Here is a 23,386-nt window from a genome sequence, read left to right as displayed (position 1 = left end):
TTTTTTTGAAGCAAGGCTATGAAAGGAGAGAAAAGTCAGACAGATAGAGAGACAGAGAAATGTAGAAAATAAAATGTATTGAAATACACAGTTAATAATTATCAGGTATAGACCAACATCTCAAACCATAAACCAAGATAAGTTTAAACATGAGTTCATGACTTAGACACAAAGAATTTTACCACAACCAAATTAGGGCAATATTGAGAAAAGTCCTCTGTGTTCCAAAATATTCACAGAAACTCTTTTTTTGTAGTGACAAAGAATTGGAAGTTGAGGGTCTGCCCAAAAATTGGGGAATGGCTAAACAAGTTATGGTACATGAATATTATGGAATTTTATTGTTCTATAAGAGACCATAAATGATCAGACTCTAGAGAAGCATGGAATGATTTATGGGATCTGATGCTGAGCAGAGGGAGTAGAATCAAAAGAACTATGTACACATCAACAACAACATTTTGGGATGAACAGCCTTGATGGAAGCAACTCCTCTCAACAGTCCAGAGAGCTAGGACAACTGTATTTGATTGGTTATGGACTATATTATCATCAGCTAGAGGAAGAAAAACAAAACAAAACAAAACACACAGGAAAAAAACCCTTCCACATCTGATGAACACTTTATAAAAACGATCTCTTATGTAATTCTTTCCCTTAATCCTAATTCTTCATGCCAAAAATTACTAATTTGTAAATATGTTTAACAAAATATGTATGAAAAATGCTAACCGGACTGTTCCCTGCTGAAGGGAGAGGAGTGATGGAGGGAAATTTTGTAACTTGTAAATATGCATGTACATATGGATGAAAATAAATTAATTAATAAAAAACAAATTAGGGCAATATGGAATAGTTTGCTAGTCAAATTGTGTGCCTTCTCAGTGATGATGGTGTATAGCAAATGTATTAGAGAATTGGGAACTCGAAAGTGTAAAAAATGAAAGCTAAAATTGTTTTTACATGCTACTGAGAAAAATATATTTAAAAGAAAAAAATAAATTTAAAAAAAGAGAATGGGTTATCTATAGAAACAAAATATCGATCTTGAAGACTACAGAGAAACCAGAAAAGGACTTTATGTCTCTCATAAGAACATAAGTTAAACAACCTGAATATCATAATGGGCAGAAAAAAATGCAAGAAAAATGCCTAGAATTTCAAAACATAGAAAACCCAGTACTAATTTAAATCTTCCACAGATTACTTGTCAGGAGTACAGGGAAGGAAGCTTGTAACCTCTAAGACCCTAGTGGTTAATTAGAACAATTAATTCCAAAGACAAATGATCATTTCTTCATGGGAACTGAAGAAAAATTTTCAAATGTAAAAGATAGCTAGTTTGAATAATGCAAGACAACCTATCAAGAGAAAATGCAAAAATGGATTTTTAAAGCAAAGGAATTCAAGATGTAAATCAAAGTGACCTACATTGGAAAGATGAACCTATACATGATTGAAAAAAAATGAATGTGCCATTAAAAAGAGAGACACTTGAAACATTCCTATAAAAAAAGTGATCACAGCAGATTATTTGTTTTGCAAATACACCAGATAACAGAAATGGAAGGAAAGTAAACAAAGCTAGCAACCAAAAAAGAAAAAGGTAATGAAATAAATTATTACAGAAAAAAACAACAGAGATCTGAGAAACTAGGAGAGAGACACTTGCATGCTTAAAGAAAACAAAAATACCAAAACCAAAATGACAGAGGACCATTTAAAGGTTTCTTTCTAAAAAGAACACATGAAGATACAGACAAAAATAGAATTCACCTAGAAGTGAAGGTAGAGGACCAATACTGAAACTTCATGTGCTAACCCTCACAGTATTTTGCTTATAACTAAATTCATGTTTTCTGCGAGACTAAATTGCAGTGTAGGAGAGTAGGAATGAAAGGAGAAAAAGAATGAAAATGAAGAGAATGTTATACACCTTAATCAATTGACTGGTAAAGGATGAAGGGCAAATAATGCCTCATAGTTCTTAGAAAAACAGGAGTTTATAGGAAAACAGGTAGGGTACTAAAGGAAGAGAGAGAAACAGGGTGATAGAAAAGGGTCATAAAGACAGAGCAGAGTAAGATGGCACAGTAAAAGCAGAGATTCACCTGAGCTGTCCTTAATTCCCCTCCAAATAAATTTAAAATGATGCCTCAAAACAAATTCTATAGCAGTAGAATTTTTTCAAAAGTGAAACAATTTTCCAATATCAGACAACTTAGAAATTTGTCAGGAAAGGTCTATTTCATTGGGTGAGAGTAGAACACAGTCCAATACAGACCTTGTCAATAGAGGGAAGATGCCAGGAAGCCAATGGCAGACCTTGAATTGGCAGGAGTGACTAAATCAATGACCCAGCTTCCAGAGCTCTCAACTCACAGATGGCTAGGGAATCAGGCAAGTGGTCAAAAGGAGGTTACACAGAACCTTTTGCTACCACTGGCTGAAGGATTCTGTGGCAGACCCCCATTAAACAATACAAGTTGCAATCTCAAGTTGAGGAAGTAAAACACGAATGCATTTTAGATGTGATCACAGGGGCCCTGGTCATTGTTCTAGGGAAGAGAAGAGTGTTGTGGGTTCTTCACAGACCAGAGCACAGGTCAGGAGAGCAATGACATACTTCTCCTTAGATCTACCATGCTGGAAAAACTAAAAATTTCCAGACACCCAGAACTCACTGAAAACAAAAGCACAAAAATCCTGAAACTTTGATCAGTGCTCCCAGTATCCTAGGAGAAAAGCCTAAAATTAATATAAAATTTGAAGTAAAGAAATAGACTGGGGAAATGAATAAACAAAACCAGAACCTGCCCACAGAAAGTTACTATGGAGACAAGAAAAATAAAAATGGAAACCCTGAAGAAGATAACAAAGTCAAAAGGGCCATATCAAGATCCTCAAAGGAAAAAAAATGGAATTGATATTAGGCTCAAAAACAATTCCTTGAAGAGTTCAAAAGTAGTTTTAAAAATTTAATAAGAGAGGCAGAGGAAAATTTTAAAAAAAAGAAACGAAAGTGATGCAAGAAAATGATTTTAAAAAACACCCAGACATCAACAGATAGACAAAGGAGACACACACACACACACACACACACACACACACACACACACACACAAAACACTGAGTAAAAATGTTAAAAAATAGGATAGGCCAAATGGCTAAAAGAACGACACAAAAATACACTGGTGAAAAGATTGCCTTAAAAAAAGCAGAATTGGCCCAATTGGAAAGAGATGTACAAAAAAATTCACTGAAGCAAATTCATCAGAAGTTGGCCAAATGGAAAAAAAGATACAAAAGCCTCCTAAAGAAAATAATTACTTAAAAATTAGAATTGTGCAAGTAGAAACTAATTTCTCTATGAGAAGTTAAAAAAATTAGAGTAAAAAAAGGAAGAAAATGTGGAAAATGTCAATAGAAAAACAATAGATCTAGAAAATGAATTGAGGAAAAATAACAAGAATTATCAGACTGAAAGTCAGGATGAAAAATGTAGTCTGGAGAATATATTTTAAGAAAATATTAAAGAAAACTGCTTTGATATCCTAGAATCAGAGAATAAAGTAATAAATGAAAAACATCCATAGATCACCTTCTGAAAGAGATCCTTAATAAAAGCTAGGAATATTATAGCCAAATTCTAGAGCTCCCAGGTCAAGAAAACAATATTGCAAGCATCCAGAAAGAAACAATTTGATTATCATGGAGAAACAGTCAGGATAACACCAAATTTAACAGTTTTTATGTTAAAAAAAATCAGAGGACTTTGGTATATGATATCCCAGAAGCCAAAGGGGCTAGGATTACAATCTAGGATTATGGGCACAAATACGAGGTATTTCTTTTCTTGGGCTGAAACCTGTGAATTTATTGATGTGGATCAATTCCTTCCATCATTGTTACTCATCTTCAATTTATAGTTTTGGAGAATATCTTTGCCAGTGAAAATAACCTTTCATATGTTACACATGGCTACCCAGCTAGCATGAGTCAGGAATAAGATTTGAAATCAAGTCTTCTTAATTGCTTTCTTCCCTCATTAAATTGTTAATTAAATTTTATGCAATTAGCTTGGAGAGGCAATGTGGTACACTAGAAACAGTGTAAAATCTGGTGCTTTGAGACCTGGGCTCAAAAGTGGGCTCAACAATTGTTTATGTGTATGATTTTTCTGGGTCTCAATTTTCATATGAGTAAAACAAGGAGATTGTGATAATTGATTCTGGAGAATTTTTCAGGCTCTAATCCTAAACTCTAGTTTAAGATTTTAGTTAGTAGGAATTTTTGAATCATAGCTCAGGCATCCAACTTAGTAATTAATACTCCTCAGTTTTTCTCCCAGTTGTCATCAAGGCATTTCTGACTTGTCTTAGAATATAGATATATAGGGGCAGCTAGGTGGCATAGTGGATAAAGCACCGGCCCTGGAGTCAGGAGTACCTGGGTTCAAATCCAGCCTCACACACTTAATAATTCCCTAGCTGTGTGGCCTTGGGCAAGCCACTTAACCCCGTTTGCCTTGAAAAAAAAAACCTAAAAAAAAAAGAATATAGATATATAGCTAACTAAGAAGGAAGGTGTGCTAAAAGGAAAACACAAAGGACCTAGTCAAGACTTGTCAAATATCTGAGTAAATCAGATATTGTATCCTTGATATACTCAGTCCTATACAACCTACTAGAAGACACCAGGCCTCTTACTATCAGAAGCTACCATGGGATCATAGTTTCAGACACTAAGCATCTTACTTCTACAATCTATTCAAAGAACAAGGCCTATTTTTTAATAGCTCATTACCATTAGCTAATTGCATGCCAAGGGTAGAGATATTCTCCTTTTTTTGCTATTTTTGCCAGTGACTTGCCCAAGTTGACATAACTAAGTATGTTTTAAGCTTCTGAGGTCAGATTTGAACTCAGGTCCTCCTGACTCCAGGAGGGGTGTTCTACCCTCTTCACCACCTAGCCCCAGCAGGGATATTTTCTGAGTGTGAATCCTGCCATCTGAAAATGAAACAAAGAACCTGATCCTGAACCTGACTTTTCAAGATCCCTTCAGGTCCTGATCCACAATATATTGATTGAACTTTCTCTTTCTCCCTTTTATTGATGGATGCATTTAGAGAAATATTTTTCCTTAAGTATTACTTTGGCTGCTTCCCCCAAATTTTGGAATGTTGTTTCAATTGATATCATATTTCCATGATTTGTTCATTGACCCAACCATTCATTAAGTTTAGATAAATTGGTTTCCAATTAATTTTAATGTCTACTTCTACAGTGTATCACTATATGTAATTTTTGTTTCATTATATCCCCAAAGTATGCATTTTATATTACTACTTGTTGGCATTTGGTTGTGAGGTTTTGTGCCCATTGTCAGTTTTTGTGAAGGTGCCATGTACAGCTGAGGAAAAATTTATGCTTTTTAAAGTCTCATTCAATTTTCTTCAGAATCTGTCATATATAAAATTTCCAAGATTCAGTTAATCTTCACTTTTTTCTTATTAATTTTAAAGTTAGATATATCTAGCTTAGAGAGGAGGAAGATTGAAGTCCTCCACAAGTAGAGTTTTACTGTTTATTTCCTCCTAAATTTGGAGACTATGCCATTTGGTATATTTATGTGTAGTAGTGATATTACTTTATTATCTATGGTTCTTTTTAGCAAGATATAGCTCCATGATAAACCCAAAGAGTCAGGCCACCAGGATAAAAACTCCCTCTTTGATAAAAACTGCTGGGATAAGTGGAAGTTAGTATGGAAGAAACTTAGATTGGACCAACACCTCACACCCTTTACCAAGATAAGATCCAAATGGTTACAGGACATAGACATAAAAAACAATGCTATAAGCAAATTAGAAGATCAAGGACTAGTCTACCTGTCAGATCTATGGAAAGGGGAACAGTTTATGACTAAGGAAGAGTTGGAGAACATCACTAAAACCCAATTAGATGATTTTGATTACATTAAATTAAAAAGGTTTTGCACAGATAAAACCAATGTAATCAAGATCAAAAGAAAAGTAGTAAATTGGGAAACAATCTTTACAACTAATGATTCTGACAAAGGACTCATTTCTAAAATATACAGAGAACTGAGTCATATTTTTAAAACAAAAAGCCATTCCCCAATTGACAAATGGTTAAAGGATATGCAAAGGCAATTTACAGATGAGGAGGTCAAAGCAATCCATAGCCATATAAAAAAATGCTCTAAATCATTAATTATTAGAGAAATGCAAATTAAAACTTCTCTGAGGTACCACCTCACACCTCTCAGATTGGCCAGTATGACCAGGAAGGATAATGATCATTGTTGGAAGGGATGTGGGAAATCTGGGACACTATTACACTGTTGGTGGAGCTGTGAACTCATCCAACCCTTCTGGAGAGCTATTTGGAACTATGCCCAAAGGGCAACAAAAATGTGCATACCCTTTGACCCAGCAATACCACTACTGGGTCTATACCCTGAAGAGATGAGGAAAAAGGGTAAAAACATTACTTGTACAAAAATATTTATAGCAGCCCTGTTTGTGGTGGCAAAGAATTGGAAATCCAGTAAATGTCCTTCAATTTGGGAATGGTTTAGCAAACTGTGGTATATGTATGTCATGGAACACTATTGTTCTATTAGAAACCAGGAGGGATGGGATTTCAGGGAAACCTGGAGGGATTTGCATGAACTGATGCTGAGTGAGATGAGCAGAAACAGAAAAACACTGTACACTCTAACAGAAACATGGGAGTGATGTTCAACCTTGAAGGACTTGCTCATTCCATCAGTGCAACAATTGGGAACAATTTTTGGCTGTCTGCAAAGGAGAGTACCATCTGTATCCAGATAAGGAGCTGTGGAGTATGAACAAAGTACAAGGACTATTCCCTTTAATTCGGAAAAAAAACCCCCAGATGTCTTATGGTTTGATCTGGTTACCTCTGAGAATTCTGTTCTCTTTAAGGATATGATATCTCTCTCATCACACCCAATTTGGATCGAGGTACAACATGGAAACAAAGTAAAGACTGATGGAGTGCTATCTGTGGGGTGGGGGTGGGGGGAGGGAAGCAAGATTGGGGGAAAACTGTAAAACTCAAATAATATCTTTAATAAAAAGATATAGCTCCATGCTTATTCCTTTTAGTTAGGTCTAAGTTTGCTTTTGCTTTGTCTGAGATCATGATTGTGACCCCTGCTTTTTACTTTAGCAAAAGCACAATAATTTTTGCCCTAGTACCCTACCTTTACTCTGTTTCACAGTTTCTTGTTTCTTGTTAAAAAGCAAACAAAACTATTTATTATTGGATTCTCATCTAAATCCATTCTGTTATCTGCTTCCATTTTATGGGTGAATTCAACCCATTCACATTCACAGTTATGATTACTAATTGCATTTTCCTCCATCCTATTTTATTGTATTCATCTTTCTCTCACTTTTTTTAATCCTTTCCCACCCTTTATCATCACGCTCTTCTCTTATTCCTTTCCCCACCCATTTTCCTGTTGGGTGATATATATTTCAATTACCAATTCAGTATGTATACAAACATGCACACACACACACATGCACATATATATGTGCATGTGTGTGTGTATGTATGTATGCATATATAAATATATGTATGTGTATAAATTTCCCTTTTTGAACTGAATTAAACGTAAGGTTCAAGCATTGCTCACTCTGCTCCCAACCAAAATTTTCTCTTCCATTGTAACAGTTCTTCCTTGTATGCCTCTGTTATCCTCTCCCTTTAATCTGTCCCTTTTGATTACTTATCTAAATTTTTTACATCATCCAACATAATCATCTCATTCACAGACCTTCTTTCTATGTTGAATCCTACCTTTTTCATCTTTTTTGATTTTGCTTTATTGTTTTTTATCCCTGATCGAGTCATTAACTATCACTTGCCCAATTCTAATTTTTAAAGAATTATTTTCTTCAGAAAGTTTTCTTATCACTTTTCTCATTGGACCAAGTGTGTTTTTATTTAGTTTCTTAAATATTTTATGCCTCCTTTAACTAGATGTTAATAATTTTCATAATTTTATTCTTTTGCTTTCATTTCTTTACCTAATTTGTCCTTTATCATTCTTATTTGATTTTTGAAAGTCATTTTTAGCTCTTTCAAAATCATTGTTTGACCTTGACACATTTTTCTTTTTTATTAATATTTTACTGTTTTCTGATTACATACAATTATAATTTCTATCTTTTTTTTGTAAGATTTTGAATTTTACAATTTCCTCCCATCCTCCCTTTTCTTCTCCCCACCCTCCACAGAAAACAGTCTGATAATCTTTACATTGTTTCCATGCTATACATTGATCAAAATTGAATGTGTTGAGAGAGAAATCATATTCTTGAGGAGAAAATAAAATATTAGAGATAGCAAAATTATCTGGTACACAAGACAATTTTTAAAAAAATTGAAGGTAATAGAATATGGTCTTTGTTTGAACTCCAACTTCTTTCACTGGATATACATGGTATTCTCAGTCACAAGTCCTTTAAAATTGTCCTTGATGGAATGAACAAGTCCATTAAGGTTGATCATCTCTCCAATGTTTCTGTTAGGGCATACAATGTTTTCTGGTTCTTCTCATCTTGCTCAGCATAAGTTCATACAAATCACTCCAGGCTTCCCTGAATTCCCATACCTCTTGGATTCTAATAGAACAATAACGTTCTATCACAGACATATACCACAATTTGTTCAGTCATTCCCGAATTGATGGAAATTCATTAAATTTCCAATTCTTTGCCACCACAAATAGGGCTGCTATGAATATTTTTGTACAGGTGATGTTATTACCCTTTTTCATGATCTCTCCAGGGTATAGACCCAACAGTGGTATTGCTGGATCAAAGGGTATGCACATTTTTTTGTCCTTTGGGCATAATTCCAAATCGCTCTCCAGAAAGGTGGGATGCATTCACAGCTCATCCAACAATGTATTTGCATCCCAGATTTCCCACATCCCTTCCAACATTGATCACTGTCCTTTCGAGTCATATTGGCCAGTCTGAGAGATGTGAGGTGGTACCTTAGAGACGTTTTAATTTACATTTCTCTAACAATTAGTGATTTAGAGCAATTTTTCATATGACCATGGATTGCTTTGATTTCTTCATCTGTAAATTACCTTTGCATATCCTTTGACCATTTGTCAATTGGGGAATTTTTTTTTTTTAATTTGACTCAGGGGTGGCTAGGTGGTGAAATGGATAGAGCAACGGCCCTGGAGTGAGGAGTACCTGAGTCCAAATCCAGTCTCAGACACTTAATAATTACCTAGCTGTGTGGCCTTGGGCAAGCCACTTAACCCCATTAGCCTTGCAAAAACTTTAAAAAAGTTTAGCTCAGTTCTCTGTATATTTTAGAAATGTGGTCTCTCTCCAGGCGTCCTTGTGCCAGTGACGTCGTCTTTAAAACCTCAAGTGGCAATCCCTGAAGCACCTTCAAGATGCCCAGGGAAGACAGGGCTACCTGGAAATCCAATTATTTCCTCAAGACCATCCAACTTTTGGATGATTATCCAAAATGCTTCATCATGGGAGCAGACAACGTGGGCTCCAAGCAGATGCAGCAGATCCGGATGTCCCTCCGTGGGAAGGCCATAGTGCTGATGGGAAAAAACACTATGATGTGGAAAGCCATTCGTGGGCATCTGGAGAAATACCCTGCCCTGGAGAAACTGCTGCCTCATATCTGTGGGAATGGGCTTTGTGTTCACCAAGGAAGATCTGACTGAGATTAGGGATATGCTTCTGGCCAATAAGGTACCAGCTGCTGCCCGTGCTGGCACCATTGCCCCATGTGATGTCACAGTGCCAGCCCAGAACACTGGTCTGGGTCCTGAGAAGACTTCCTTCTTCCAAGCTCTGGGTATCACCACCAAGATTTCCAGGGGCACCATTGAAATTTTGAGTGATGTGCAGCTGATTAAGACTGGAGACAAAGTGGGTGCCAGCAAGGCCACCTTGTTGAACATGCTGAATATCTCCCCATTTTCCTTTGGGCTGATCATTCAGCAAGTATTTGACAATGGCAGCATCTATAACCCTGAAGTGCTGGACATCACAGACGAGACCTTGCACATTCGCTTCTTAGAGGGTGTCTATAACGTTGCCAGCGTCTGTCTGCAGATTGGCTACCCAACTGTTGCATCAGTGCCCCACTCTGTCATCAATGGGTACAAGTGGGTCTTGCTGTAGCTGTGGAGACTGAGTACAGTTTCCCACTTGCTGAAAAGGTGAAGGACTTTCTGCCTGACCCTTCAGCCTTTGCAGTGGCTGCCCCTGCGGCTGCAGCTCCAGCCACTGCTGCACCAGCTACTGCCACTCCAGCCAAAGTAGAAGGCAAGGAAGAGTCGGAAGAGTCTGATGAAGGTATGGGATTTGGTCTGTTTGATTAGCCCATGGGATACAATTATTTTGCCAGTTTTTTTGTGGAACAAAGAAATAAAAATGCTCATTATCTCTGAAAAAAAAAAGAAATGTGTCCTTTGTCAGAAATACTAGTTGTAAAAATTGTTTCCCAACTTACTACATTTCTTTTGATCTTGGTTATAGTAGTTTTGTCTGTGCAAAAGCTTTTAAATTTAATGTAATCGAATTGTCTAGTTTATTTTTAATGATGTTCTCCATCTCTTCCTTGGTCATAAAGTGCTTCCCTTTCCATAAATCTGTCAGGTAAACTATTCCTTGATCTCCTAGTTTGCTTATAATATTGTTTTTTACGTCTAGATCCTGTATTCATTTGGATCTGATCTTGGTATAAGGTGTGAGGTGTTGGTCTAATCCAAGTTTCTCCCATACTAACTTCTATTTTTTTCCTAGAGTTTTTTATCCAGGAGAGAGTTTTTAATCTCAATACCTGGACTTTTGGGGTTTATCAAACGGCAGATTACTATAATCAGTCCCTGCTTTTCCACTGATCTGCCACTCTGTTTCTTAGCCAATACCACACAGTTTTGATGACTGACACTTTATAATATAATTTTAGATGTGGTAGGGCTAAGCCACCTTCTTTTGCGCTTTTTTCATTAAATCCCTGGAGATTATTGACTCTTTATTTCTCCATAATTTTATTTACAACTTTTTCTAACTCATTAAAGTAATTTATTGGAATTTTGATTGGTAGGACACTAAACAAGTAGTTTAATTTTGATAGAATTCTCATTTTTAATATATTTGCTTGGCCTATCCATGAGCAGTTGATATTTACCCAGTTATTTAAACCTGATTTTATTTGTGTGAGAAGTGGTTTGTAATTATTTTCAAAAAGTTTCTGAATGCACCTTGGCAGGTAGACTCCCAAGAATTGCATCTATTTCTTTCTTTCTTTCTCTTTCTTTCTTTCTTTCTTTCTTTCTTTCTTTCTTTCTTTCTTTCTTTCTTTCTTCTTATTTTGTACAAATAATGTTTTTTATACATTGCTAAAATATTCTTGTTTAAGAGTTAACATAATACCCCCTCCCCACAAAAAATATAGACCTGCATGGGCGATAAAGGGGAGAGAAAAAATTAAAATTAAAATTAAAAAAATAATAGGAATAATTGTAAGGCATGGCCTGGTGCCACAGTGGATGGAGCACCAGCCCTGGAACCAGGAGCACCTGAGCCCAAATCTGGCCCCATACACCCAACAATCACTCAGTTGTGTGACCCCATGCAAGCCACCCCAACCCCATTGCCCTGAAAAACCGAAATAAAAGACCCAAAATAAAATAAAATAGTAATAATAATAATAGTAGGGGCCACCGGGTGGTGGATAGAGCACTGGCCCTTGAGCCAGGAGCACCCAAGTCCAAATCCGGCCTCAGACATCCAACGATTACCCAGCTATGTGGCCCCAGGAAGGCCACCAAGCCCCCAGGTAACCCCCCCCAATAATAATAATAATAAATGTCCTTCAGTCTGTATTCCAGCACCACCAGCTCTGTCATGGGTGGATCACATTCTTTATGATAAGTCTATCACAAAAGTTACTTCCATATTTTTCCACCATTTCCATTGCTGATCACAACTCCCTCCATTCAAATGTCTCCACTACCATGTACTATATTTTCTCTCCCCTTTCACTCTGTCTTTGTTGTAGGGTAGCTGAGTGGCACAGCAGACAGATCCCCAGCCCTGGGGCCAAGAGGCCCTAAGTCCACACACCACTCCTTAGGTCCAGCATCCATGGGACTCTATTCTCCCGGACAGGCCATCTAATCCCAGGCCTTTGCAAGAAGTAAAAAAGAAAATGTGTTATATCTGACCACTCTCCCCCCATTGTCCATCCTCTCCTCCATCACTCACATCCCCCCATTCCCCCTGTCCACCTTCTCTTCTTCTTACTCCAAATGTGTATACACCATTGAGTGTATGTATGTATATATATATACTGTTTCCTTTCCTAGCAACCTCTGATGAGAGTGAAGATTCCCTCATTCCCCCTTGCCTCCCCCCCTTTCATTTCATTGTAATAAAGAAAAATCTTATCATATGAAATATCTTGGCCTATTCCTCCTCTCCTTTTTCTTTCTCCCATTACATTTCCCTTTTATCTATTGACTCCATTTTTACACCCCATTATATCTTCAAATTCAGTTTTCTCCTGTGCTTCATCTATAAAAGGTCCTTCTACCTGTTCTATTAAATAAGATTCATATGAGTATTATCAGTATCATTTTTTTCTATACAGGAATACATAAAGTTCAACATCATTAAGTCCCTCACATTTTCCCCTTCTCCACTCTCTATGCTTCACCTGAGCCCTGCATTTGAAGATCAAACCTTCTGTTCAGCTCTGGCCATTCCAACAGGAACATTTGAAATTCCCCTGGGTAATTGAAAGTCCATCTTTTTCCCTGGAAGAGGACATTCAGTTTTGCTGGGTAGTTGATTCTCGGTTGCATTCTGAGCTCTTTTGCCTTCTGGAATATTATATTCCAAACCCTGCGAGCTTTTAATGTAGTTGCTGCTAAGTCCTGTGTGATCCTGACTGCAGCTCCATGATATTTGAATTGTGTCCTTCAGGCTGCTTGTAATATTTTCTCTTTGACTTGGGAGCTCTGGAACTTGGCTATAATATTCCTGGGGGTTGGTTTTTTGGATCTCTTTCTTGGGGAGATCAGTGGATTCTCTCAATTTCTATTTTGTCCTCCACTTCTAGGATATCTGGGTAATTTTCCTGTAGTAATTCTTTGAAAATTATGTCAAGGTTCTTTTCCTGATCATGACTTTCAGTTATTCCAATAATTTTTAAATTATCTTTCCTAAATCTGTTTTCCATCAGTTGTTTTTTTCAATGAGATGTTTCACATTTTCTTCTAATTTTTCATTCTTTGGGTTTTGAAGTATTGAATCCTGATTTCTTGTAAATTCATCAATCTCCCTGAGTTCTATTCTTTGTCTGAAGGATTTGTTTTCTTCAGAGAGCTTTCTTAGCTTTTTTTCCCATCTGGTCAATTCTGCTTTTTAAAGCATTCTTCTCCTCAATAACTTTTTGAACTGCTTTATCCATTTGACCTATGCTAGTTTCTAACATGTTATTTTCTTCAGCATTTTTTTGGATCTCCTTGGCTAAGCTACTGACTTCTTTTTCATGTTTTTCCTGCATCTCTCTCATTTCTTTTCCCAATTTTATTCTATCTCCCTCACTTGATTTTCATAGTCTTTTTTTGAGCGCTGTCATATCCTGAGACCAATTTCTGTTTTTCTTGGAGTCTTTAAATGCAGGAGCTTGTGCTTCCTCATCTTCAGATTGAGTGTTTTGATCCTTCTTGGGATCATAATGAAAGTATTTCTCAATGGCGTTCCTCTTTTTTTCTCTGCTTACTCATTTCCCCAGCCTGAGCCTGGTTTTGGGGTGCTTCCTGAGCTTTTAAGTATTATTGGGACATATGCCCCACAAGGATCTCCATATGTGAGGTTCTGTCTTCCCTCCAGGTCTGTGAATGAACATAAGCACACCTCTCTGCCACGGGGCTGAGATGGAGATGGGACCCTGCTGTTTTATGGAGGAGACTAGACTGCAATCAAGATCTCAGTGTGGTCAGAACCCCAGAGTCCTGTTCCATGGACAGAGGACAGATCTGGGCAGTCTCTCTCCACTCCCCTCCCTGGGCTCAGCACTCATGCCTTGGGGGCTCCTGCTTACCAGCTTCTGCTTCCAGTTTCTGGATCCAGATCTGGGCTGCCTTGGCTATGTGGCTCACTATGCAACTTGAGGGCTGGGCTTCACATGCTCACTCTGGCAGAGGTCCCCCCTGCTGATCCCCCAAGTTGTGCCCTGTGTTCCCCAGGTTGTAGGTCAGGAAACTGCCCTTGCTGCTGAGAGCTGCAGCTCTCAGTCACCTGGGGCTGCCTCTAGGAGGCTGAAGTTCATTCGCTCTGGCAGTCACCCCTCTAACCTCTTGGAGTGGAGCCTTTCTTCTCTTTTCCAGGTTACCTTGGGCTGGAGAACTCCCTCACTGGATCCCTCTGTGGGTTCTGTCCCTTGGAAATGTAGTTAGAGTCCTCAGTTTATAAGTTTTAGGAGAGAGGACCTAAGAGACGTTCCTTTCTCGTCTCTATCTTTGGCTCCACCCCCTCAACTCCCAAGTATTTTATATTGTCTGAAGTTACTCTGAATGGGATTTCTCTTTCTAGCTCTTTCTACTGCATGTTGGTAGTCATATATAGAAATACTAAGGATTTATGAGAGTTTATTTTAATCCTGCAACCTTGCTAAAGTTGCTAATTCTTTCTAGTAGTTATTTAAGATGATCTTTTGGATTCTCTAGGTATACCATCAAGCCATCTGCAAAGAGTGAGAATTTTGTCTCTTCCTTCCCAAATTTCATTCCTTCAATTTCTTTTTCTTCTCTTATTACTGAAGCTAATATTTCTAATGCAATAATGAACAGTAGTGGTGATAATGAGCATCCTTGTTTCACCCCCTATTCTTATTGGGAATGCCTCTAAACTGTCCCCATTGCATATATTGCTTGTTTTTTTCTTTTTTTTTTTTTGTTTAGTTTTTTTCAAGGCAGACGGGGTTAAGTGGCTTGCCCACAGCCACACATCTAGGTAATTATTAATTGTCTGACACTGGATTTGAACCCAGGTACTCCTGACTCCAGGGCCAGTGCTTTATCCACTATGCCACCTAGCTGCCCCAGCATATATTACTTGTTGATGGTTTCAGATAGATAGTGCTTGTTATTCTAAGGAACATTCCATTTATTCCTTCATTCTCTAGTGTTTTTAGTAGGAATAGGTGTTGTATTTTGTCAAAAGCTTTTTCAACATCTGTTGATAAAATCATATGATTTCTGATAGGCTTGTTATTGATATAATTGGTTACACTAACAGTTTTCCTAATATTGAATCAACCTTGCATTCCTGGGATAAATCCTACTTGGTCATAATGTATTATCCTAGTGATAACTTGTTGTAGTCATTTTGCTAAGATTTTATTTAAGATTTTTGCATCTATATTCATCAGGGAGATAGGTCTGTAATTTTCTTTCTCTGTTTTAACTCTTCCTGGTTTAGGTATCAGGAACAGTTTGGTGTCATAGAAAGATTTAGGCAGAGTATCATCTTCTACTGTTTTTCCAAAGAATTTATGTAGAATTGGAACCAATTGTTCCTTAAATGTTTGATAGAATTCACTTGTGAATCCATCTGGCCCTGGAGATTTTTTCTTAGGGAGTTCAATTATGACTTGTTGAGTTTCTTTTCCTGAGATAGGGTTATTTAGGTATTTAATTTCCTCTTAATTTAACCTGGGCAAATTATTTTTATAACTATTCATCCATTTTCTTTAGATTATCGAATTTTTGGCATAGAGTTGGGAAAAATAATTCTGAATTATTGCTTTAAATTCCTCCTCATTAATGGTGAATTCACCTTTCCATTTATGATTCTAGAAATTTGGCTTTATTCTTTCTTTTCTTTAAATGAAATTAACCAGAGGTTTATCGATTTATTGTTTTTTTTATAAAACCAATTTTTGGTTTTATTTATTAGTTCAATAGTTTTCTTGCTTCAATTTTATTAATTTCTCCTTTGATTTTTAGAATTTCTAATTTGGTATTTAACTAGGGGGTTTTAATTTGTTCCATCTCTATTTTTTATTTACACATTTAGTTCATTGATTTCCTCTTTCTCTAATTTATTCATATAAACATTTAAAGATATAGTATATCCCCTGAGAGCCACCTTGAGTATGTCCCATAGGTTTTGGTGTATTCTTTCATTATTTTCATTATCTAAGATAAAATAATTAATTCTTTCTATAATTTGTTGTTTGTTCCACTCATTCTTTAAAATGAAGTTATTTAGTTTCCAATTAGTTTTGGATCTAAATCTCCCTGGCCCAATATTGCATGTGATTTTTATTGCATTATGATCTGAGAAAGATGTATTCACTATTTCTGCCTTTCAGCAATTGATAATTAGGTTTTATACCCTAGTATATGGTCATTTTTTTTGTGTGTAAGTGCCATGTATTGCAAAAAAAGAAAGTATATTCCTTTCTATACACATTCAATTTCTGCCATAAGTCTAACAATCTATTTTCATTCTTACCTTTCTTCGGGTTTATTATATGTTTAGATTTATTTAAATCTGAGAATGAGAGGTTGAGGTTTCCCACTAGTAGAGTTTTGTTGTCTATGTCTTCCTGTAACTCCTACAGCTTCTCCTCTAAGAATTTAGATGCTATCCCATTGGATGCATACATATTTAGTACTGAAATTACTTCATTGTCTATGGTGCTTTTTAGCAGGGTATAGTTTCCTTCCTTATCTCTTTTAATGAGATCTATTTTTGCAGCTGCTTTGTCTGAGATAAGGATTGTCACCCCTACTTTTTTCACTTCAGCTGAAGCAAAATATATTTTGCTCCAACTTTTTACCTTTACTGCATATCTATCTCTCTGCTTCAAATGAGTTTCTTGTAAGCAGCATTGAATTCTGGTTTTTAAACCACTCTGCTGTTTGCTTATGTTTTAAGGGAGAGTTCATCCCATTCACATTCAAAGTTATCAGTAATTCTTTTTTTACCCTCCATGTTATCTTCCCTCTGTTTGTATTTTCCTCATTTTTTCCCTTTATCCATATTCCCCAGTATTTTGTTTCTGACTACCACCACCTTCAGTGTGTTTGCCTTCCTATATCCAGTCCCCCTCCCTCCTTTTCCCCCCTTTCCCTTTGCCACCTTCTTCCTTCCCTTTCTTCTGGTGGTTCCCCTTTTCCTCCCCCTCCCCTTTTCCTCTTTTAACACTTTAAAGGTAAGGTAAGTTTCTTAATTTAACTGAGTGTATGTATGTTAATTTTAAGCCAATCTGATGAGAGTAGGATTCAGGTGGTTCTCTATTGCAATAGGTCCTTTGTAACTTTTAATGTAATGAGATTTACCCCATTCATTCTCCCCCATCCTCCCATTTCTTTACTATCTTCCTTTTAAGGAGGTATTGATTTTAAATCATTCTATCTGAGTCATTTAAAGGTCATGAGTGTCCTTCACTTCTAGCTAAGTATATTGTCTCTACTAGAATTACAATTATTGAGAATTATCAGAGTCTTTCTCCCATGTATGGGTATAGCCAGTTTCATCTTGTTGGATAGCAGTTTCTCAAATAGGTCATGAGTATCCATCTCTTAGGGATAATTAAATTCTCTCTAATAGAGTCACAATTCTCTAGATTTATTAATGTCTCCCACAGAGGGATATAGCAAGTTTCATCTTATTTGATAACAATTTCCCCCCCACACACACATACACACACTTTTTTTATTTTACCTTTTCATGTGTCTCTTGAGTCTCCTGTTTGAAGTCCAAATTTTCTATTATGCTCTGGTCTTTTCATTAGGAAAAGTTGGAAGTCTCCTATTTCATTAAATGTCCATATTTTGTTCTGGAAGAGAAGGCTCAGTTTTGCCAGATAATGGATTCTTGGCAGCATACTATGCTCCTTTGACTTTTGAAATATTGCATTCCAGTTTCTTCAGTTCCTTAATGTTGATGCTGCCAGGTCCTGTGTAATACTTATTGTGGCTCCTTGGCATCTAAATTGTTTCTTTCTGGCTGCTTGCAGGATTTTCTCTTTTATCTGATAGTTCTTGAATTTGCCTACAACATTCCTTGGCGTTTTCATTTTGGGATTCCTTTCTGGAGGGGATTGATGTATTCTTTCAATAACTCTTTTGATATCTGATTCCATGATATCAGGGGAGTTTTTCATCACTAAATCCTGTAGTATTGAATCCAGGCTTTTTTTTTTCCTCTTCAATGTTTTCAGGAAGACCAATAATTTTTAGGTTATCTCTCCTCGATCTACTCTTGAGGTCAGTGCTTTTGCTGATGAGGTATTTTACATTTTCTTCTATTTTTTTCAATTGTTTGGTTTTGTTTAACAGATTCTTGTTGCCTCATGAAGTCATTGGTTTTCATAGACTCCATTCCTTTTTTAGGGAAGAATTTTCTTCATTTACCTTTTGCAACTCCTTTTCCAGTTGGTCAGTTCTAATTTTGTAAGAGTCTTCCATTTGACCAATTGAGGTTTTGAGAGAATTATTTTCTTTTTGCATTTGTCCCATTGTATTTTCCAAGGATTTGTTTCTTGTTGCAAGGTGTTTATCTTCTCTTTGGTTTCTTTTCCTAAATTTTCCATATTTTACAATTGATTTTTAAACTCCTTCCTGATTTCTTCAAGGAAGTCTTTCTGTGCTAGAGACCAAATCATTTTCTCATCAGAGATTCTACATCTCTCTGAGTTAAGGTCTTTTCCTTCTAGGAATTTTTCTATGGACCCCCTTTTCCACTGGCCTTTCTTCATTTTCCTAAGATCTCATGTTGAGGGAGGAGCTGGTTCAGAGATTTGGTGTTGGGATCCCTAGAGGCTTTACTCACTGGGTTTAGCAACTCCACATGAGCTGGCCAGTAGGGGGTGCTAGAGGATTTGCTCATTTTGTGTAATATCTCCTCCCAACCAATAAGCGATGCTAGATTTTTGAAACTTACCCTCCAGCCCTTCTGGTAAGTCCCAGACTGTCAATCCCATTGTCATACCTCCACTCTCTGGTTGTTTTTTACAGTGGAAGCCCCCAGGGCTGATTTTACGCTAGTCCCACCCCCCACTGGCTCTCTGCTGTCTATGCTGAGCACACACCTAATCCCCGAAAGACAGACCTTGAGGTAGGTGTTCTCCTACATTCCCTTTCTGGATTTTGTAGATAAGTTTTCCATTAGGAGGTTTGTTTCATATTATATATGAAGGAAGTACAGTAGAATTCAGCACACGGCCTGGCTTCTTTCTGCCTTCTTGGCCGGAAATTGAAATATTTTTTTCATGTGGCTGTAGATAGCTTTGATTTCTTCTTCTGAAAAGTGCCTGGTTAAATGTTTAGACCATTAGTCAGTTGGAGAATGGATTTAATTTTTATACATTTAGCTCCCTTTTTAAGTAGTTTTTTTCAACAGATTTTTGTGCCTCTTTTACCATTTGACCTATTCTGCCTTTTTTTTTTTTTTAGGTTTTTCCAAGGTAAATGGGGTTAAGTGGTTTAAGGCCACAGAGCTAGGTAATTATTAAGTGTCTTATTTGAACTCAGGTACTCCTGACTCCTGACTCCAGGGCTGGTGTTCTACCTACTGTATCACCTAGCCATCCCCTATTCTGCCTTTTTTAAAAAAGGTATTTTCCTTTTGTGTGTATGTTTATTTTATTTATATTTTATATCTATTTGTGTGAATATATTTTATATGTATAGTTATATTTTTTATATATTTGTGTTTATTTATTTTATTTTATAAAGCTATTGATTCTCTAGTATCACTTGCATTTCCCTTTCCAATTTTTCCTCTAGCACTCATCTTTAACTTTTTCAGCAATTCTTTTTGAACTTATCTCCAATTTGCATTTTTCTTCCAATCTGTTTGTATTTGTTTTCACATTGTTGTTTTCTGAGTTTGTATTTTGATTTTTCTTGCCGCCATAGTAATTTTTTATGGTCCAGTTCTTTTCCCTTTTTCCTCATTTTTTTCTAGTGTATTCCTTAGCTTTGATCCTTATGTGAAATTAGGCTCTGCTCACCTATGGGGGAGAAAGCACAATCTCAGGCCTTAGGATTTTGCATACTATTATTTTTAGAGAAAATTAAAAGATCTGCAAGTTTTCTCTACTTCCGAGGTAGGGTGATTTGGGGTGAGATATGGTCAAGACTCTACTGGTCTGTACTTTGATCTAATTCAGGATAGGTTATTGTTCCTTTGCAACTTCAAATGGTAATGCTTCTCTTGGCCTTGAAAGTGTAACCAGGTTCCTTACTCTTCTGTGAATGTAAGCTTTAATGCTTCTCTCTGACTTGGAAGTTCAACCAGGACTATCTGCTTCTTATTGATCACAAATATTTCTTTCTGCCCAGGAACAGAGATACAAAAGTTTATATGGTCAAAAGAGTTGTAAATAAGCACAAATTAGACTCAGTGCTTTATGCAAAAGAGTCCTTTGTAATCTTTTTTCTGCCTAATTGTCCAATACCAGTATCTTCCTTGTTCTGAGAAGTCCTGAAGTTGCTGCCCCTTGCCCCAGCAGCCTTCAAGGCCCACTGAAAGTGCTGCCTCCATGTGTTCTCTGGACTGGCCCCCAACCCAGTGTCACACTCCTCATTTTCTGATCTACTGAGTTACCTTAGACTAGAAAAAAAAATGGTCTCACCATGAGCTTTGCTGTTCTAAAATTTCATTTGAGGTGTGTTTTTAAAGTTGTTTGGAGGAAAATGTTGAAAGCATTCAGCTGATTTGCTGCCCCTACTCTGCCACCTCTTCTCTACCCCCAAGTTGTAACTTTGAATGGCAGAGGGAGACCTCCTCGGGTCTACTTGGAGGTGGGTAACACTCCAACAGCTAAATTGGCAGAGATTAAACTATCACATCCTGGTCCTAGTTGGGAATACTTCCCACTTGGAATCACTAAGAAAGAGTCTCAAAGAAGAACAAAATCCCTACTTTAAAAATATTTAATAAGCAATTGGTGGATATAATTCTACCCCAATTCCCCTCTTCAGGAAAAGAGATTAGAATTAGATTAAGAAAAAGATTATCACCCAGACACCACTATCTCCCTCTTCCCATAAGGGCAGAAATTGCAGTATCCCTGGAGTCAGTGGTAGGGAAGTCTACATCATATCTGTATCTATAAAGCTCCGAAATACACATCTCAAGTACCTATTACATTAGTAACAGGTCAACTATTGTTCTGCACATTGCTCTTCTTACTAATTCCACTCCTTTATTGTCTGCTGCTTTCTAATGATTGGGCATTATATTTTACCAAGGTGTTTATTTTGTACACTTGCTCTGATAATGGCATCTGGAAATTTGGGGAAATGACTTAGGTTCTTGTTTTATTCATATAATATTAATGCGACTTTTTGTAATTTCTGCATATTTTAACAAATTGAAACATAGTAGAACAATTTATATACAAATTTAAACAACAGTCTACTCACCCAAGTTGTGCTCTCTATATTTTAATGAAGGTCTAGTCCAAACTATATATAATGATGATGATGAAAAGGAGGAGAAAGATCATGAAGTTGTTACTTTTCTTTTTATATTTGCTACAGATCAGTGATTTTGCCAGAAACTCTCAGGGTGGAAACTACTACCACTTATGAAATTCAGTTTTATAAATATTTATCAAGTATATACTATGTTCAAGTCACTGTTCTAAGTACTTCAAATACCAATCTAAATAAAAATTACAGCTACACACAAGGTTGGGGTAGGGCAAGTCTTCACTAAAGGTTCTGAATCTGTCCTGGATATATGGACCAGATTCTGATGTGGGGGAACTTGATTACTTAAGGAAGTGCCAGGTTCTTTTGTATTTTTATCCCCACCCCAGAATCTCCATAAAGGAGAGAAGATGAGAGAATATAGAGATTCAGTGAATAAGACGAATCAGCTATAGAAGAGCTATTTATTTCCTTTATACAAAGAGAGATGTTAAGCGCTGAAGACTCACACATTTGTTTTAATGAAGTAATAGAAATAACTTATACTTCTATTTTATTATCCCAGCAGAATGATAATTGAAACTATCAATACACAATGGAGATTGAAGAACTGATGAACAGACCATTTACACTTTGAGTTCGGTATGGTCCAAACATTTATCATTACGGTCCTAGCTTATAGAAAGAGTACCCAGAGTCTGAATTATTCATTGATAATCCTATACAATATAGAAACTCTCCTTGACACCACTCAACTCTGTCTAATGGTCCCAGAATCTTCAGAATTAACACGGTTGCCTCCAAAATGGGCGTATACATCCTGAGGTCACTGTTTGATTATCTATACTCAAAAAGGAAATAAAACAGAAATGGCAGCCTCAGGTCAAAGGCCAGACGTTAGGTTCAATAAGTTCACAAATACTTTAGGTGCCACATTCTCACAGTTCTCCATTTCTATCAAAGTGAGATCACATTAGTTCATCCTCTCTCCTTCTGAGAGGGGATATAAAGATGCCTCTTCAGAGCTCAATTAGGGGAATGTTTCAACATTCCAAAATCTTGATCTAATTCTCTAGACCTAATATTTTAAGACTTTTCCATTTATTTTTCTGAGATTAGAGTATTTAAATTCTTTATTTATTGTTCTGGTCATTTAAATAGTTTATATTTTCATCAATATCCATTTATTTAGGGGCAGCTAGGTGGTGCAGTAGATAGAGTATTGGCCCTGAAGTCAGGAGGACTTGAGTTCAAATCTAGCCTTAGTCACTTAATAATTACCTAGCTGTGTGAACTTGAGCAAGTCACTTCATTGTATTGCAAAAAAGAAAAAAAATCATTTATTTAACTTATGTTAGAAGCATTGTTTATTATAGTTAGTCAAAATAGTTTATAAATTTCTCAATATCCTTTTTATTTGTTGTTAATCTTCCTGTCATTTTTTTCATATTGGCAAACCATTTTTTTCCTCAATCTTTTTGGCTGGATCTTCATTCAGATTATATTAAATACAGGTTTCTCAAGTCTTTTCATTGACCTACATTTGCAGAAGGAATTAGTCATCTGAGTTTCAGACCAATGAAATCACAGGTTTAGTCCCATTCTCCATCCCAAAAGTAGTGTTGGAAATCAAGAAAGCAGGGATGGGAAGGATTTAGGTGATGGTGACATATGTCATGAAATGACCCAGATGTAACATGGTGGTACTTGATTTGAGCATGAAAGGGTGAATACTTACCAATCAGAACAAAGTCCAACTTAACAATATCCTTATTAAATTGTGGTATTGAAAAGTAAATATAATTCTTCAGATGAAGTCACAACTTGAATAAAGCTTCAATAAATCTACCAAATGTAACTCCCGGAG

At 36.6% G+C, this 23,386-nt stretch overlaps 1 pseudogene; it reads left to right on the top strand.

Moving 5' to 3' along the window:
- The first annotated feature begins 9,483 nt into the window (after positions 1 to 9,483).
- On the top strand, positions 9,484 to 10,434 carry LOC141511485 (large ribosomal subunit protein uL10 pseudogene; annotated as a pseudogene).
- The last annotated feature ends 12,952 nt before the right edge of the window (positions 10,435 to 23,386 follow it).

Source organism: Macrotis lagotis, chromosome 2 (genome assembly GCF_037893015.1).
Source record: "Macrotis lagotis isolate mMagLag1 chromosome 2, bilby.v1.9.chrom.fasta, whole genome shotgun sequence".
Taxonomy (NCBI): Eukaryota; Metazoa; Chordata; class Mammalia; order Peramelemorphia; family Peramelidae; genus Macrotis; species Macrotis lagotis.
Note: the sequence above shows the minus strand (reverse complement) of the source record. Positions and strands in the feature narration are given on the sequence as shown.